The sequence below is a fragment of the Nicrophorus vespilloides genome, unplaced genomic scaffold, assembly GCF_001412225.1.
Source record: "Nicrophorus vespilloides isolate i.1.1-1 unplaced genomic scaffold, Nicve_v1.0, whole genome shotgun sequence".
Lineage (NCBI taxonomy): Eukaryota > Metazoa > Arthropoda > Insecta > Coleoptera > Silphidae > Nicrophorus > Nicrophorus vespilloides.
In genome coordinates, this window is record NW_017096372.1 from 1 (window position 1) to 18,822 (window position 18,822).

The 18,822-nt window shown below is 28.1% G+C and overlaps 1 long non-coding RNA gene across 1 annotated transcript in view; it reads right to left on the reverse strand.

Annotated features, from left to right (window-relative positions):
* Positions 1–11,610: 11,610 nt before the first annotated feature.
* LOC108556855 overlaps positions 11,611–18,822 on the reverse strand; it is a 46,650-nt gene continuing 39,438 nt past the window's right edge. The window contains exon 3 of the long non-coding RNA XR_001890840.1: positions 11,611–12,030. This is a non-coding gene — a long non-coding RNA (uncharacterized LOC108556855). The remainder of the gene's footprint in view (positions 12,031–18,822) is intronic.

Consider the following 18,822-nt stretch of genomic DNA (forward strand, 5'->3'; position numbering starts at 1 on the left):
TTTACTAAACGGTGTCCCAACGAGAGTATACAATCTAAAATTTAAATAAATCTAATTGAGAAAATATCAACATTTGGCTTTAATCGTAAAGTCGACATGTGGGAAATATTTTTTATTAAATATACATCAGCAGTTTGTTTTCTTTCATAATTGGGGAGTCTTCCCGTAATAGCCAGTAGAGTTTCCAAAACTTAATTTCGAATTCATCTCTTTTTGCTTGAATGTGATATACCCAGGTCAAAATTCTACCTATGTGCTTAATCAGATATTTAACTTGATCTAATGATAAAGGCAATATGCACTGATTTCGATTAATTAACTTTTATTCTCCATTTTATAGCCATTACTCTATAAAGTTCAGGTTTTCTTGTAGATGATGGGATGCATATGCTGGGTCTGCATCAGTTGACAATATTGCGGTAACATCGGCAATAGTTGTAATAGTTGTTCTATCTTTGTTATCTACAGTGAATGATGTATACATAATGGCGGGTCCTAACACGCTTTCTTATGGGACACCTGGCTTCATGTATACAAATTCTAAACAATATCGAACTATGTGAGCACTAGATCAAACCCTGCCATTCCAGACTCTTTGTGGGGAGCTCGATGCGATCCTTGCAGCAAAAGGGCCATTTTTCATGAATAAACAGTCACATGAATAAGGTTCACCATGGACTTCTAGCCAACTCATTGGACAATGACAGTGTTAAGGATAGTGCAGATATAAAATGAAAGGGAATAGTGAAATCGGAGGGCATCAATATACTACTGACGTTAACCTACAAGACGACCGCTGACCAAAGAAAGGTAAAAACTTCCATTTGGAAAGATAAACAACAAAATTAAAGTTCAACGGCCATGAAATTTACTTAATGTTCACAGGAAATGATTATAAAAATAAATACAATACGACATAAATAAAAACTATTTCAAACATATTCACTTGAAATAATCTGTCTGTCAAATATTAATTTGTTCGTTGTTATTTATTAATAACAATTTCAAAGGTCTTTGATATTATAGGAAGTAGTCTATATAATTTTATCTTTGAAAGCCTTGGTTATTAAGATTAAGCTATTTTCCAATGAGAAAGCAAGTATTCACTTCTTAGAACTGCATTGAAGATAACCAGTAGGAACAAGATATTTGCGATAATAGTTATGTCTTGGATGCGTTTATTTTAAGGCGACATTTTATTATGGTTGAGGAACGTCCTATCCTTGAAGATTAAGTATAGAGAATAAAAGAGAGTAGGCGTGTTATTATCCTAATTTATTAATTTTAATCCTTTTGATGTTATAAAACATTAATGATTATTTATAATAAAATCATATAAATAGAGTCAATATTAATAACATATAATTATTATGTGTTTACAAAATACTAAGTTTAAATTCAGCAAATTGATAGAAATGTTTTCAATCTTATTTTTAATAATAAGTACAAATTTTATTGCCCCTTTCTCTTTATTTATATTGTTATTATTAGTATAGTGTATTAACGAACTAGAGACATCCAAGGCGTCTATTAGTCGCATTATTATATAAACATAAACATAAGTATAAAGGAATCTTTACCGTGATTCCAGTTCGATACACTTTAATATAAACAAAGGGGACATTCCCATCGATACTCCTATACCTTTATACCGAATTCAAGTCCTTATTATAAACACATAAAGATCGTTACATGATCGTAATCGATCATCTCATTCATATAAACAAATGCATAGGAATTTGTCTTATAATAAACAAAACCACCGAGGCCGATTCCCGTGGCGCTTACTCATCAATATAAACAAATGCATAGGAATTTGTCTTATAATAAACAAAACCACCGAGGCCGATTCCCGTGGCGCTTACTCATCAATATAAACAAACCCTACTCCCGATCACAACTCCCACCCCGTATTAATAAAAATTAACTTTGGAAGTAGAATAACTATTTAGAATTGTCTCATAAAAACCTAAGACGAGCATAGTCTGAGATGAATCTTAAATCGACCAAGTAACGAATAAAGTTATGTAAAAACAAACGAATTTCATTAAATTTCCAACTATTGACACTCCACAACGACAACACCAGACAATATTCCACTGTGTCCAGAATTCAATCCCTGGGACACGACAATATTACTAGTCCGTTGTTAAATATTATCAATTAACAACAACATATATAATGTTATGTTACAATGAATAATTTCCTGTACAAATTTAGTGTATTTTATAATATTCAAACCGGACTGTAGTGAACCCGGTCTATGCTGTATATAGATTTTCTGAAATACGAACATATTATATTATATTCTCTTTTGTTATGAAATTGATGCCAGTCGAAGCTGTCTCGGATAATTGACAATTTACCTGACTTCTCAATATTTCATGTAGCTGAAATGATTTGAAATATAATAATAAAAAAAATGAGGTCGACGTGTAATTTATTTGTGAATTTGAAATTTAATCTTATGACAGAATATCGAAAAGCATTGATGTCATTATTAATATTAATGAGAGCGCATTAATAAACATACCTATCAGGTTGCTTCTCGATCAAGTTTTATAATATCGAAGAGCGGATCAACATAAAACTGTAATAAAATTGAGTAAATTATGTACATTTATCTTTCAAACTGTGTTGTTATTTATATATTTTTTTTTAGAAAGACACAGATTTATTATTACAATATAAATAAATTATAAATAATTAATTGAGTTAAATTTAATAATTGTAATAAATAATAATAAACATTAATTGTTATACTCCTATTAAAGGATTTGGAAATATTTTTCGTTTTCCCGGAAAAACATTTATAACAATATTTTATTGTATATTTGTAACAATTTATAACTATTGATCATATGGATTTCCGCGATTTGAATGTAATATCAATATCTATATTAATTATGTAATTTACATTGGTTAATGTATTGATTTAATATTATTTACAAGAGAAGTGTATGGAATTATATTAGTTTTAAATTTTCATGTTCAATTAATCAGATAAAGAGCGTAATAACTTCAAATATTTGCTTTAATGATATTTTAAAAAGTCATCTCTAATTAACGCAACTAGCTGCTTGCTTTTGAAGATTGCTCAAAGGCAGAAACTAACCTCTTTGTGAAATAAAGGAAACTGGGTTATAATCGACACGAACAAAAGGACAAATCTTTTGTGAAGTATTTTACTACGGATTTACAACTATTTCATTCCACATCTTCAGAACTAAAATTTAGAAAAAATATGATGTACACGAGTAAAATCAAATGTATGTATAAGTTAAATCAAACATTATAACAAATTAACGTAATTATAGTGGTTGTGAGCTAAATAAATATAAATTAAAAATTGTAGTAAAATGTGTTTTTATATTAAAAAAAAATTATAATTAAAATTTGTTTTCCCTTTCTAAAATTATTTCGAATTGTTCATTTCTTTTTATTTATTTATTTTGCATAATAATTTGTATTTTCTTATTTATTTATATTTAGAGTTATTTAAGGGATATATAACGTGTATTGTCATAAGTAAATTATAACATAAAATGGAAAACATTTGAATATTAACACTTAATAAATTAGTAACTATATAATAGTAACTGTAAACGATCAAGTTCCTGACGTGCTAACAATGTTTCCTACAAACGCAATTTGTCCTTGCTCATGTGAAGAAGTTTGTAATCGTTGCCTCCTTTATGAAGCATCGTCAATTCCATAAACTACTGCAATTTAATGAAAACACGGTTATAATCGTCTCATGCTTTATACATGGCTGCAATGGGTTCATCAATACTGGTCGGGGAAGGGACTCTTTGTGTTTTAATGATTGAATGGTGTTAAAGAATCTCAAATCGAGGACATTGATATCGGTGTTTGGCGAACAGTTTCCTCACCATCAACACTACATTGGTTCTACCACCAATAGGCAATTTTTCATTTATCGTGGGAATTAATTTCTGAGTAATAGTTTGAATATAGACTTTTTGGGTAGTTCATTAAAAAAAATGTAAAATTGAATGATAATCCTAATTTCTCAGTTATTCATACAAGTAATATATATGACACAAAGTTAAAGTTCTTAAATCTAAAGTACTTAAATTGAGTTGAAAATATTTATATTTATATTTAAATAAGATGTATTGTATACATAATAAAGACATGTTGTTCTTTACCGAAGTCTTTTTATGATATTTTATATACACTTTGATAATAAATAGCCCATTAATATTTTCTTTCCGTGTATGTATTTTCTTTGATCTTTTATGTATAATACATTTTTATAAACCTTGGGTAGATTCAATAAGCCCGTAACTCATTGGATATGTAATCCCTACGGGTGTAGGCAATCTCAAAACAAAACTGGAGGTTGACAGCACTGTGGTATACAATGTACTATAGTAAATAATAATATGTGTGTTGCATAGTGCGCCCTTGGCTCTACAAGCGTACAGAATTGTTTGCTTTAAAATGTATAATTCGTTGTTTGATTTAAGAGAAATATAAATTCAAAAAAATACAAATATTCTATTTTATATTTCTTTATAAGTTTAAATATTTTTAAGAATTTTAGATTCATGTTATGTGTATTATTTTATATTGTTATCAGTTTATACTATAAATGTTTTTTTTTATGATTTTAACTTATTTATTATAAATTGATTTCTTTTATAGGGTAGTTCATCGTGTACACCGCATTTAAATTTCCTTTAATTTTTTGTATTTAAGTTGGCAATTAATGTTTGACATTTGTCGTCTGCTATTATTGAGGAACAACGTATTGTGATTGTTAAAATACATTACAAAGTTGGCCAAGTTTTGGGGACTGTTCGAAATATTTTTTAATTTTTTTCAATGTAAATCCTCGAGTTATTAATGAAAAACGATGAACCCATAGTATCAGTTTGTTGCGAATTATGGGCTGGAGGTGTAATTGGACCGTTATTTTTCTTAAGAATGATCTATCTTTTTGTGGAATCATGGACATCGAAGAAATGTGATTTTATGCCATACAGCAAGAGATACCATCAATTTGTGAAGATAACATTTTCATGATCGTGTGATTTTCTGAAATGATGACGCCTAGATCTTGCGACTTGACGCCTTGCGATTTTTTTTGGGGTTTTGTAAGGTCTATATTAGGGGTGGCCAAACTATGGCTCGCGAGCTCTTCAAGAGTCTTGTTGTGGCTCAACTAGCCATAACAAAACACAAATATTATATATATTTTATATTATGACTGAGATTTTTTAAAATTATTATAGCAAAAAGTTTAGGTGCGGGTCTTGCTGCAAAAATTCTGGCCACCCCTGGTCTATACTAACTAACCACAAATAATTCCTGAACTGAAAACAGAAATCCAGCGCGTTATTTCTGAAATTGAGCCAACTGCCTTGTAAAAAGACTTCGAAAATGTTATCAAAATGGTCAGGGTATGCCAGCACAGCCGAGGCGGCATTGTATTCTATAATTAATATCAACATGTCTACTATGTCTATAATAATTTACTGTGTTTCTTTGCAAAATTAAAACCGGCGTATTCGATGGGCCACCCTGTATATTGTTTAAAATTTGAATAGTTAAAATAAATAATTAGTACATTCTTTTCTGTACTGTGAAACATTCAGAATAGGAAAAAGACAGAAGTAGGTTGAAATTGAAATAAGGAATGGTACAGAGGAGAATATTTTTCGGAGTGTTTTTATAGTATTTGAAGTGAGAATCGTTACATCTCAAAACTCTTTGATAACCCATTTCAGACGTTCATGGATCATTGAACTTCGAAATAGATATGACTATAGAAAGAATTGGTAATTCTTGTTGAATGATTTAATTTTGTATTCACAAAAGGGTAACTTTCCTGAATTTCTATAAATAATTAATAGCATTTTTTTTGTTTCAATTTGGTTTCACAATTTTTATGAAGCAAAACTTACAATTATATTTTGTTCCAAACTGTAATTTCTATAGATAATTTATTCATTATACATTTTTTTTACAATTATCCAATATTTAATTTTGTTACTCACAGTCTCACAGACTCAACTTCAATCAATGCAAAGTAAATCCAAATATTGTGCATGACTGTTTTAATCTCTGTGGTTTTAAAATCCTCAGTTAGTGCGGTTTCAAACAGGATATTAGAGAAACTGATTACCTGCAGAATATTGCTAACAATATTAAAGAGAAAATATTTCAAATTAAATAAAGTAAAAATATAATTACATAGTTTCTGAATAAAAGAGACTACATTTCAGTTGCAGCAAAATACAAAGTTAAAATGAATGCGGATCAGAGATGGAGCCGTCACATTTCTAATTATTTGTGACAGCATCCACCGACATGAATGACATATGAAACTGTAACCGCTACAGACTGATGCTTTTACAACTGCAATATCATCAGTTATTTTTTTATATGAAACATTTATTACAAATGCAGTAAAGGAATGAATTAATATTACAAATTTCTTCTTTTATTTAAACATATTCAAAAAACACAATTTGGACAAAATTATAAACATTTTTTCTTGAAAATGTTGTGGACTTTAAACCTGCACAAATATATTAAATATATATAAAAAACAATGTCTACATTTTTTTTGGAATTTATTTTTATTTTGTTCAATTCAAATTTAGTTTAATTAAAAAAAAATCCGGAATGATTGAATGCGCACTATGCAAAGTATTGATAAATAATATATTGGCTACATTTTATACTTGCTATAATTATTTGTGTTATTGTATAAATATCGCAATTAATATTGATTTTATCAATAATAATCGATATGATATTTAAAACGCGTAACAAAGCAAAAAGTATTTGGATTGAAACCTGAGTAGTATGTCTTGTATATTTGATGTCCGCATTGAGTATAGTGCTTCACTTATTTGAGAACGAAAGTCTTTTATCGATAGTTTTCTGGAAAGCTCAAACATCATTTTAATTTCTAAGTAGGTACAAAAGATATAAGAATTGCGAAAGGTAGCGGTTCACTAAAAGCACGGAATTCGATTTGCAACATAGCCGTCTCCTAGAACGGTCGACTGTGGTGTAAAAAATGTGGTGTACGCTTCTTGGAATACCGAATTCCTCAACATGGGGGGCTTATTTTAATAGGCTTAATAGCTGCCTGTGCAAACTGTGCTTAAGCATATAAACTGCCTGGAATTAATGTGGAGCTGATGAAAAGATAAATTTACCACTAATTTTCATCTGCATCCCGGACGGAAATTGTTTGCTTGCATTTCTAAAACAAAGCTGCTCACTGCAGCAATTTTTTTCTTTTACTTTTTTTTCTCATGCCCATCATTTCTCTCCTTGCTATAAAGTACTTCGCATTTTAAAGAAAACGCTGACTACATGGTTACTCAAACTTAAATTACCACATCAATTATACTAAATTAAAAAGCATAGACCAGACTAATTAGTACTATTTATTATATTAAAAAATATATAAGAATGTTACTCAAATAATGTGTATGTTGTTTTGAATAAAACAAATGTTAAATCTTTAATTACTTATAATGGGGACGAAAAGTACTGGTCAATATCCTTTTGAAACACTTATATATTTTTATATTTGTGTTATTATATTTCACATTTTTATTTATAACTATATTTTTTGTTGTAAGCTAATGTTTTTATAAAACAAGTTTTCTGGCAAATGGCATGTGTGCATCATTATTAATAATTAATAAATTCAATAATTGTTATAAAAATATTAAAATATAGTGATCTAAGAAATTATTACTTAATAGTCTCTATAGAGACTAGTCTATTTGAGAGGTTTAGTTTTTTTTATGTATTTAGATCCTTGAATAATGGTGACGATAAACTATATATTACTGTATCTTGACTTATGACATATTTTATCAAATATCTTTGATATTTTATAAGAAGTTTACTTTATAAAATTACTAACACACTTTAGCTTAGGGTGACTAATAGCCATATACATATATTATATTTTCTTATACATTTTTTTACTAATGTTTAAACAGTTTTTAACAATTGTAAGAAATCTGTCTCACATTTTATTTTATAAAGTATGCATACATTATGTCACAATATCACATATTATTCTTAATTGCTTTAAGAATTATTAAAATAAGTATAAGAAAAGTATTGGTGATTAAAGTTTGTAATTGACCTAATATATTTCAGTCAAAAACTCAGTGGCGTGCATAGCCATAAATCTATTATACTAAATTAATAACCCATCGGTGGGCCATGTCATTGTCAACGTCTTAAAATATACCAGTTCTCGTTATCATAATTCTACCTGGTATCTAGGAACCACAATATGTTCAATGTCACCTGCGATTTTTTTTCAAAATTGCTTAGGCCTCATAGATTACTTAAAAATTCTTGCGCACAATTTGATATAGATTTATTAATAATAAACCATAAAAATAAGAGATAATCTTAAATACAATTACATTATTAATTGTTATAATTTATTGTTAACAACAATGTATTACCATTGTATTTGTTTTGACAACTAAATAAATATTCGAATAAGTTTGTTGGATTTTACAATAGTTACATTTGCAATAACAAACTATTTTGTGTTATTGGTGCGCAATAGATGATCGGGCCAGCAAAATAAATCGAGAGTGTTTGGAACGGAAATTTCTCACGTAAATTAGGATGCGCGATTCCAAATCGTTTCCGTCATCCATCAACTACCCGATTCCGCCCACGTCAATCCAAAAACAACTCCAGTAACTCACATTACATAACTAATGTATTTACTATGTTCTTTGTTATTTAATTTAACTAATATATCATCCATGATTTATATTAATAATCTTTAGTCATCATTTACGTTTTCTATTTTAACCAAATTCATAGTATTTAGATAATCTGCACCAAACATCATAAATTATAATTATACTCAATGATAACAATTATTATGTTATATAAGAAAATATGAAAAAAGATACGTATTATTTTATACAATTTTTGTACAAACTATTGGTTTGTCCAGAAAGTTCGTGCCGAATTTCACTAATTACCATTGACTATAAACTAAATACATCAGAACTCTGAAAAACAATGAACTTGTGTATATATTCTAAAGTGAGATTTCAACCGCCTTGAGAACTAAGTTTTATTCTGATCAAATGTAATTGACAACTAAATGTGTCAATTACCCTCATGAAGATGGAAGAAAACAAAGTGCATTTTAGGCTTTGATACTTTTCTATTACTGTAAATCCAAAAATGCTAGTAAATCAATAATTAAGATATATTCTGTTTACGGAAAAGTTTATTTAACTAAATGAGGAATATAATTCTCTAAATTTAGAGCTGATGATTTCAGCCTTAAAGTTCTACTAGTAATAATGATGAAATCAAGTTTTGATAAAAATTCTTATGTAATAATAGAAAATAGCAAAATGGAAATGAATCTCTTTATACAGTTTTCTTAGACTATTATTGTAATTGTTGAATTAGTTAGATAAACGGGATTTAACAGATTATATGTTGACGAGGAAAATAATAAACTGCCTCTAGGTATTTACACTTGGTGCCAAAAGAGCGAGGAATTCCTTGCCAATTTTCTCCAATTTACTCTTGGTGTTTGTGAGTAAGCAACGTTCGGTGCAAAAAAAAATAGAAGATTTCTAAGGTGTATTTATAAACGCAGAGTAAACCACAAAAAAAATAAATCAAAGAAAAATAGCTTCGCAGTGATTGAATGCAGAATAACATTAGTTTCGATTAATGCACACCTTCAAATGTGATTTATTATTTATTTTTTCTTTCACCAATAAATTCCACACTTTATTCTTTCAACTTATTTCAATTATTCCAATAATATTTTTATTGGCATCTTATTGTTGAAATGTCCAAAAACTATTCGAATTCATTTTAGTTTTATAAAATATTTTTCTAAGATTATTGTTGTTTTCTGAAACATTTTCTATTTTTGGGTAATCCTAGATTTTCTTATTTTTTTTATATACATTAGATATAGTAAACATCAGAATAGAAGTAGACGGTTACAACTGTTTCACCTCAATCACATGCCATGTATACATTTACTTTCACTATGTATCCAAGATACATTAATCGTTTTCAGGATTATTTCCAAAATTAAATTTTCTTTTATAAAATTATAATCTTTCATTTATAATTAGTTTCATTATTTACAAACTTAAATACAATATTTCCTCTATTTTCGAACAATTCGGTTCCCTAACAAAAATTCGAAGAAATAAATATATTAGAATGGTTTAGAAATGCCTTTTAGTATATGAAAATGTCCATTATTTAAAACAAACATTTTATTTGAAGTATTTTTAATCATTTTTGGAACAACTTTTGTTTCAAATAAACAATAATCTGAACTTTGAAAATGTATTATGTTTGACATCAGTATTCCATTAGAATATGAAAAAAATAACATTAAATCAACGATAAAAATGAAGAAATGTTACAAATATAACAATAAATCTGTTATTCTCATATTATGTTTCACAATTTCCATATTTTTTTTTACATATTCCAAATATAAATATTTATAATCATACATAAAATACATAGCAAATTCTTAGACATGTGATCTCCAAAATTATTCAGAGAGGGATAAAGTTATAGTACATTGGGGAGCAATTTAGGTAGACAAATGATGTAGGAGTAGTGAAGCTAGAAAAGTTATGGGTCACATGTAGAATCCCTATGCATTTTAATAGTTCTTTTAAAAAGCTCATTTTCAAACATGAAACTATATCTTGTTAGCTGTTACAGCTATTGTTTGCATTTATTATCATGGGTACGTTAAGTCTAATTATATTATAGAAATTAATGTTTATAAATTACACAATTTGCATTATAAAATGATTTTTTGTATGTTTGTATTTCAAACAATATTTACGAATATATTTACATTAAAATATTTATTAAATTATATGATATATATAATTTATTATTGCCAATTAATTGATATAAATATAAAATAATAATATTGCAATAGTCAAACAAAAATAAGCAGTTAACAAACTTTCGTATTACGAACATACCGGACAACGAACATTTTCGTATTTTTTTATGATTTGACACAAATCAAATGTTCGGAAATTTAATAAAAAGAAAAATAAAAAAAGGACACTATAATAACTTAATGAAGAGATGATACAGCAACCCTACTTCAAATATACAATAATTATTTATGCACTTGCAAACATTGATTTATTGATTATTAAAATCGGTTGGGTAAATCTTGCGGTTTAAACCTCTTCAGTCTTTGACGATGATCTACAGCAGTGATTCCCAAAGTGGTTTATATCGACCCCCAGGGGTCTATGACAACCTGCAAGGGGTCATGATAGTGTATCTCAACATACACTGATAGTACCTATTACTATCTATTATACTATCTTATAATATAAAGATATATACATTATTTATAAAAGTAATTATGAAGTAAAAAATGTATTATATATGTTTATAAAATTGTGTAAGTTGTAGGATGTAGGCATTTGCTTTGTGGTTGCAATACATTTTGAACTTGTAAAAACCTGCATATAATGATATACCAGTATCATCTTGTTACAAACATACGCAGTCTCAGAGCAAAGATCTTAATATCAGGTAAGTAGGGGGTCTACCCAAAACCGAAAAACATGACAAGGGGTCTACGACACAAAAAAGTTTGGGAACCTCTGATCTACAGTATGCATCAGCTCCGTAGCCAGTTAGTTTGGTTGATTCTCTAGCCGATTATAGTATCTTGTGCTAGCCTTTGCTATTATTATTTAATAGGACTGGAAGATAGGTCTGTCGACGCATAGTAAACGTCACATGCATCGACTTAGCCTAGTTGGCTATAGTTCTCCACAGTTTTCGATGTTAATAAGGCGATGCCAGGATTGCAGTGTCATCAGCGAACGTGGCCACAGTGACTTGTTGAGATGTAGGCAAGTCCGCCGTGAAAAGGAGATATATCAAGGGGCCCGAAACGCTTCCCTGAGGGACTCCAGAGCTGATCGGTCGTAGAGTAGTCATTTCGTCATTGTGTTTAACCTGAAAGTGCCCACCCGTTAAGTATGATTTAAAGATGGAATAGTATACGTGAGGAATCAATGAATCAATAATCATATAAAAAATATTTTGTTGAAGGACTTTGATCTATTAATTTAATTATTGGAATAAAAGCTTCCTTTGTATAGAACATACATCTAAAATTATAAAATATTAATTAAAATAAGTGCTGCATGAAACGTTTATTATTAATAAATTTGCTTTTCCATTTTCCTTTATTTGATTTAAAATCAATTTTTATTACTTAACTGAAAAAAAAATGCAATGAATATTTAATGTATTTGATAATTTTGATATAGTAAATTAGTATGTGCGATTGATCGGTGCATTATTTTTTATCCATATCTGCGGATGACGTCAAGTGTCACCATTCATACAATTCAATTTAATATTATAAAAGGCTTATATAAAATTGAAGATATTTATATAGGCATTGCTAACTTGAAAATGTGAACATCAAAAGTTTTTTTTTTGACAGAAACAAACATATGATGCATATACCCTACTTTCGAATCGAGTTCAATCTAACATCTCAACGGAAATAGAAAGTCAATTTTGTACAGATCATTGAAAAATATCTCAAAACTTCTTCTATATTTATATATTATACAACAACGTAAATTTACATTATATATTTATTATGTAATATACATAAATAGACAAGAAAAACTGAATTGGTAGATTCAAATAAATAGTCTAACATATGTTTTCATTATTTCATTATTCTTAATTGAATTTAAATTAAACCTTAAATATTTAGGGAAATTGTTATTCATCTAAACAATGTTATTTAAATTTAAAAACATAATTTGAAATTATTTTTTCTTTACTTGCTAGTTGTTTAATAATTATTATAGAAAGTGTAAAGTATCTAATTGACAAATATTTTTAGTATAACTTTTCTTTTATAAAAAATAATTGTTAACACATTTAGGATCAGATGACTATTATATTTCTTTAATCCAATGTTTGAGTCAATTTAAATTAATATTTGGATGCAACTGAATAAAGATCTGCAATAATGAATAAACATAATACAAATGCAATTTATTGCATGTAAGCTTAAAACAGCAGCAATTAAGGGAATAAACGAAGTGAATGTAGAACACAGTTCTTGCCAAAATATCCATAATTGACTGCGAGATCAAACGCGAGATCAAACAAACCATTTAAATTTCACACAGGTTCACGTTTCAGTCGATTCGAAGATGTTGGAAGCTGACATTACAAAGCTCACAAACAGATGTTGATAGTGGTTTATTAGATGTATCTAAGAAAGAGATAGTATAATTTATAGATGTTGAATAATAAATATTAATTTCAAATAGTGAATTCAGTAAATGTCAACATAGTTAATAAATGCAATTAATTAAAATCCATACAATGATTCTATTCCAAATTGTCATGAATTTTGTTCTTGTTAACTAAACTATCATTCGTGTTTTTCAAGTCATTTAAACTGTCATTTGTATCATTCATACTGCCAAGTATGACATAGATTATCCTTTGTACTGTTGTTACAATCAAATTAAAATGTATTAGAGCATTTGATAAATTAATGTTGTTGAAGGACAGAAGCAGATTGTAAATATTGATTTTATCATGATGTATTTACATTAAGATTCAATATATCAAAAAGTATGTTGTGCTTAAAAAAAATGATTTTAAAACCATTAATACCGACAAAGAATATATGTTTGCAAAAGTAGGTAGAATATGGTGGTTGACAGAGTGTTTTCAAGTTGAGCTCTTCTAGTTTGAGGTGGAGTTTCTGGTGGAGATTTGTGCTGTAAGAGGTTTGGCCTGTTTATATTTACCTTTCAAATGGATTAGAATTGTTGAAATTGTAACGTCAAACCTTCCTCTTAATTCACGTGTAGTTTGAGATGTTTCCACTGCAGTTTTCGGCTTACCATGTTGGTTTATTTTAAATATCAAAATTGCCAAATCTAAACTTCTCAAACCATCGACGTGCTGTGTGTTTATTAGCCTAATACTTCGTTGACACTTCGAGTTGTAAGCACTGCATTAGTTTAGCAATGGAACTTATATTCAAAAATAAAAATTAATCGAAAAAAGGCAATTTGACAGATAATCACAAACAAAAACGTGCATCTGAAAGAAGTATCTTCAAAAGAAAATAAATTAAATATCAAAGGTATAAAAGTTGCTACTTGAGGTACATTTCATACTTCCTTAGTTTATATTTACTTAGTATTATCAATAATAAATATATACCGCATTTTTATATTCTACTTGACAGCTTAACAGCAAATGTCCATATGACATGCACGATGAAAACATATTTATGTGAACACATTTTACAAGAAACCTGAGTAAAATGCAAGACGTTTTAAATTGGACGTTAACAATGGCACATGCTAGCAGTTTGGATATATGCCGAGCCGCGTGTCGTTTATTAGATTCAAAATAGTCACAAGTAAAAAGAGCAAAACTATTCAAGATGGTAAATATAGGTCAGTGTGCGGAGCTACTTCATCTCTTTCGTTTGATATTTCAACATATCCGACTTTCATATAAACATCAAAATACACAATTGAAAACAACTGTTCAACTGCTGATATTATTACACCAATATTTGTATAGTGCGAGTTATTGGTTCCGCCAATATTTCGAACTAATCGAAGACATATTTTATTTTAAATTTTCAAACCTGATTCAAATGAATACGGACTGATCGAAGCCGCACAATGCATCCACATTAAGGTTGTTGTGGGCCCTAAGCGCCAGTTAAGTAGATTCAAATTTAAATATGTTTGATGGATCCGTGATTGAATCCGTGATGAAGCGTGGGCTAGATAATTTTGATTTAAATGTTTTTATGGATAAATATTTATTTAGATGCTTTCCTCATCATTTCAATTAAATTCTAATTCAACTATTTTATATCTTTCGTAATCCTCCAAATGTCTTGTAGGCCTTAGGCCTATATGATAAGATGTCCCAAGCTGAATAACTAAATACTTGTTTTGATATATTCTCAGTATTACAAATTATGTTGAGATGCCTCTGCTTGATATTAGTGCTGTAATTGTTGATTTTAGTAATGTGCCACGTGATATATTGACTTATATGAGGATGTGTCACCTACGTAAGCGGAAGTCGGGCGAACAGTTTGCTAATTAATCTTATTTAGCAGGTAGTGAAGCTGTGCTAAAATAGCCGCAGGATGCTTTAAAGTAAAGTTTACCTAGAGGATGAAAATCCTGAGTCTTGGTGTATACCCGAAGTATTCTACAGTGAATGTAATTTCTCCATGTACAAAGCGTGTTAGTGTGAGATCATTAATTTTCCTACCGAAAATAAATGCTTTTGTGTCCGTTTGAGTGTATGTGCGCAGGAATCAGGCCATTTGAAATATTAATAAAGTCAACAAGAATAATTCCCACGACGTGCAATGCGATTAGTTCGTGTCTCATTACTTACAGCTCCTTTCACCGATACAACTATAAATTAATTTTCTTTTCGCTGCACATTCAGTTAAGAAAACCGTTACCATCTTCACTATAAAAAAACTCAGATTTGTTTAGCGGATAATACACATTCTTGTATTATAATTAACTGTTTCAAATTACTGCGACTAGTATAATTTATAGTTTAGATAATATACGTTTTTCAATTAAGTATAGTGGACATTCATTGAGGTTGTTTAAAGGTGGACAAATGACTTCCCCATTGTTGAAAGCATATATGTTAAACAATGGTGGCTAACTCGTATGAAAATTTAATTGTCGGTCAAGGATATGGCAGTATAGTTGACCTATATACATACAAGATGAGGTACGAATATAATTTTGATGAAAATAAACTTTTTTTTTGTAAATAATATTTTTTTATAAGAAACTAAAAATATATTTACAGAAATCCAATTATTTTTCATTAATCCTAATCTTTGGTTTTATTTTTTAACATCATTGTCCTTTAATATACATTAGTAAGATTACATTTGTAATAATGCTCAGTATTATAACATTATTATAAAACTGCAGATGCATCATGAGTTATTAACCGAAAAAAGTATTAGAATTATTAAGAAAATGCACTAGCTTGATACAGAAAATCTGTGGTTTATTGGTTCCGTCAATATCCCTGACTGTTGGTATTCGCACTAATCGAGGACTTTAAAACCGCATAAAGTAAACTGCACAAAACGAGACTTAACTCTACAGTAAAACTTTGTTTGTGCGGTAGTGCGGGAGTGCATAAAAAAAATCGCACAAAAAAAATTTGAATTTTTCATAAATTATTACATATAACAAATGACATAATATAATACATTAGAGAAACTTTTTTTGCGGTGCATAAAAAAAAATCGCACTTAGAAAATACGTCAAAGATTTACGAAAATAAGAAAGTGCATCCAATCAAAATAAATAATTAAATTGCACATGGAAACATTTAATTTATCATTGTATATATGGAGAAATTTTCAAAATGCATATACATAATTCACTGCTAGTCGTATTAATCCAAAACGAGCATCTTCTTGTGATGAATTGGTTCCAAATCGACTAACAGAATCGTTTGAGTAGATTGTACACTGAGAGAAAACATTACAATGACGCCGTTGGAATTTGTTGGATTTCATATACCGCATAAAAAAGGACCGCACAAAAACTGTATAAATTGAAAAACGTGTACTATTATTTTTTTATACAATTTAAATTGAATTTAGTTTGTTGTTTAAGTCATTTTTGTTTCTTTTTTTGTAAAAAAAAACTAATATCTGAGGGCTATGGACAGAGGCAAAAGTCCATACCAATCTCACTAGTTTTAAAAAGTTTTATATACTTATTTAAAGTTATAAAAATTGATTAAAATGAAAATGAAAAAAAATAGTTTGTTTTGTAATTTTCAAACCTTTAGCAGTGAATCGGGGACGATCTAAGGCGGTTTATGCGAGGTATTGCTGTGGTAAAAAAATGTATGCAGTATTACTATATCGCATAGTCCTGTTTAATAACATTTGCATCTTTACTATATAACACCGAACTGTTTGAGAAATTGAATTAATTTTGGATACATATTCGGAACAAATATTCGCTATTCACTATTCCTATACAACATTTATTGCCTTTTGCAATAACGTAATGAACTTCAAATATACTCTTACGTATTCCAAGTGTGAATACAAATTAGTAAAGTGTATTCAACAAGAGAAGTCTCATTTATTTTAGAATTTTAATGATCAAAAAAATATTTATAATAAAATGATAAGAATATACAATACTAACAAATTATTGAATCAATTATAATTTAAAATAATATATTATGCAAAATCTATGTCTGCAGATAGATTTTATTTGATTTTTTTTTCATATACTGTTTTGTAGAAAGTTTGGCGAATTGTAATGCTACGCTCAATATTGACACCAACTTTTGTAATATATTCTGATAAAGTTTCAACCAGGAAAATTACTTTAAAATGTTTGGTCTCGCGTCATTACAAGCTCGTTGTTAATTTATTCTAATAAGAGTTTAATTAACTAGTTTTTATATACAACACACACAATTAGGCCTATATTATAAAATAACCTATTTTAAATATTATCAATATTAATGTAATACTTTATATTTTATTTTATAAAATTATAAAACAAATTAAATAATATTTGGAAACTGTTAGGTTTTGTTATAATATTTTTGAAATATACACACGTTTTGTAATTATTATTACTCAATACAATTACAAATAAATAATTTAAATTCAATATTTTCCACCCGAAATATATTTGTGATGATATTTTGAAATTTAATCGAAAAACAAAAATAAGAATATACGTAATACCAACATAATAAAACAGTACGTTAATGGCCATGAAATTATTTACATGACCTAGAATAGAAACTCCAATAGTAGTAACATGATGTTAGGCTCAAGGTTCATGGGCATGTTAAATATTGAAAATATTATATAAATAATTATATTACAAGAAGTCTAGGTATAATTATTTTATTTTATACCTTAAATTTTTAATAGTATTAATAGTGATAATACTTAAACAATCAATATCTCCGAAAGATCAAAAATTGACAAAAAGTTATTGAAATTATTTTATGATTACATAAAATTCCTGCAACATTAACTATTCAAGTAAATTTTTTGTTTACTATATTTCTTTAATGAAGATGTATAACTCAACAGTATCCATCTGTATAGATTAGTATAATGTCATTTAATTAATTCTATGTTGTAATTCTTGAATTTTGCACTTTTTAAGTCTGTATGTTGGAATTACTAGTAGATATTCCGCTAGATTATTGGGATGTGATTGTAGTTTTCACAAAGTTATACACTTTTACATTTTCACAATTTTAATAAACTAAATTTAATACAAAACAAAAATTCAATTATTTTTATTCTTTTATAGTATTAATCTACTTAAATAACTTGAAGACATTTATTGACTTATTATATTCTATTATTCAAAAATTATGTTAACTGTAGAAAGATCAATTAATACTGTTGAGAAGCTACAAGTGTATTTTGAACCAAAAATTTCATTAATAGAGAAATGAAACCTGAATACCTAAATATGACTTACACTTTTGTTGGTATGAGATACAAAATTAGTGTGGTCCAAAATCACAATTTAAGAAAGGATTATACAAGACTGAACCTGAAGTAACAATTTCCCCAAATCTTCTAGTTGAAGTTTTTGACATTTTTATTATTTCTTAATAAAAAAATGAATTTAATTAAAATAATTGAGTAATTTACTAATAAACATTATAAGAAATGAAATAAAAATA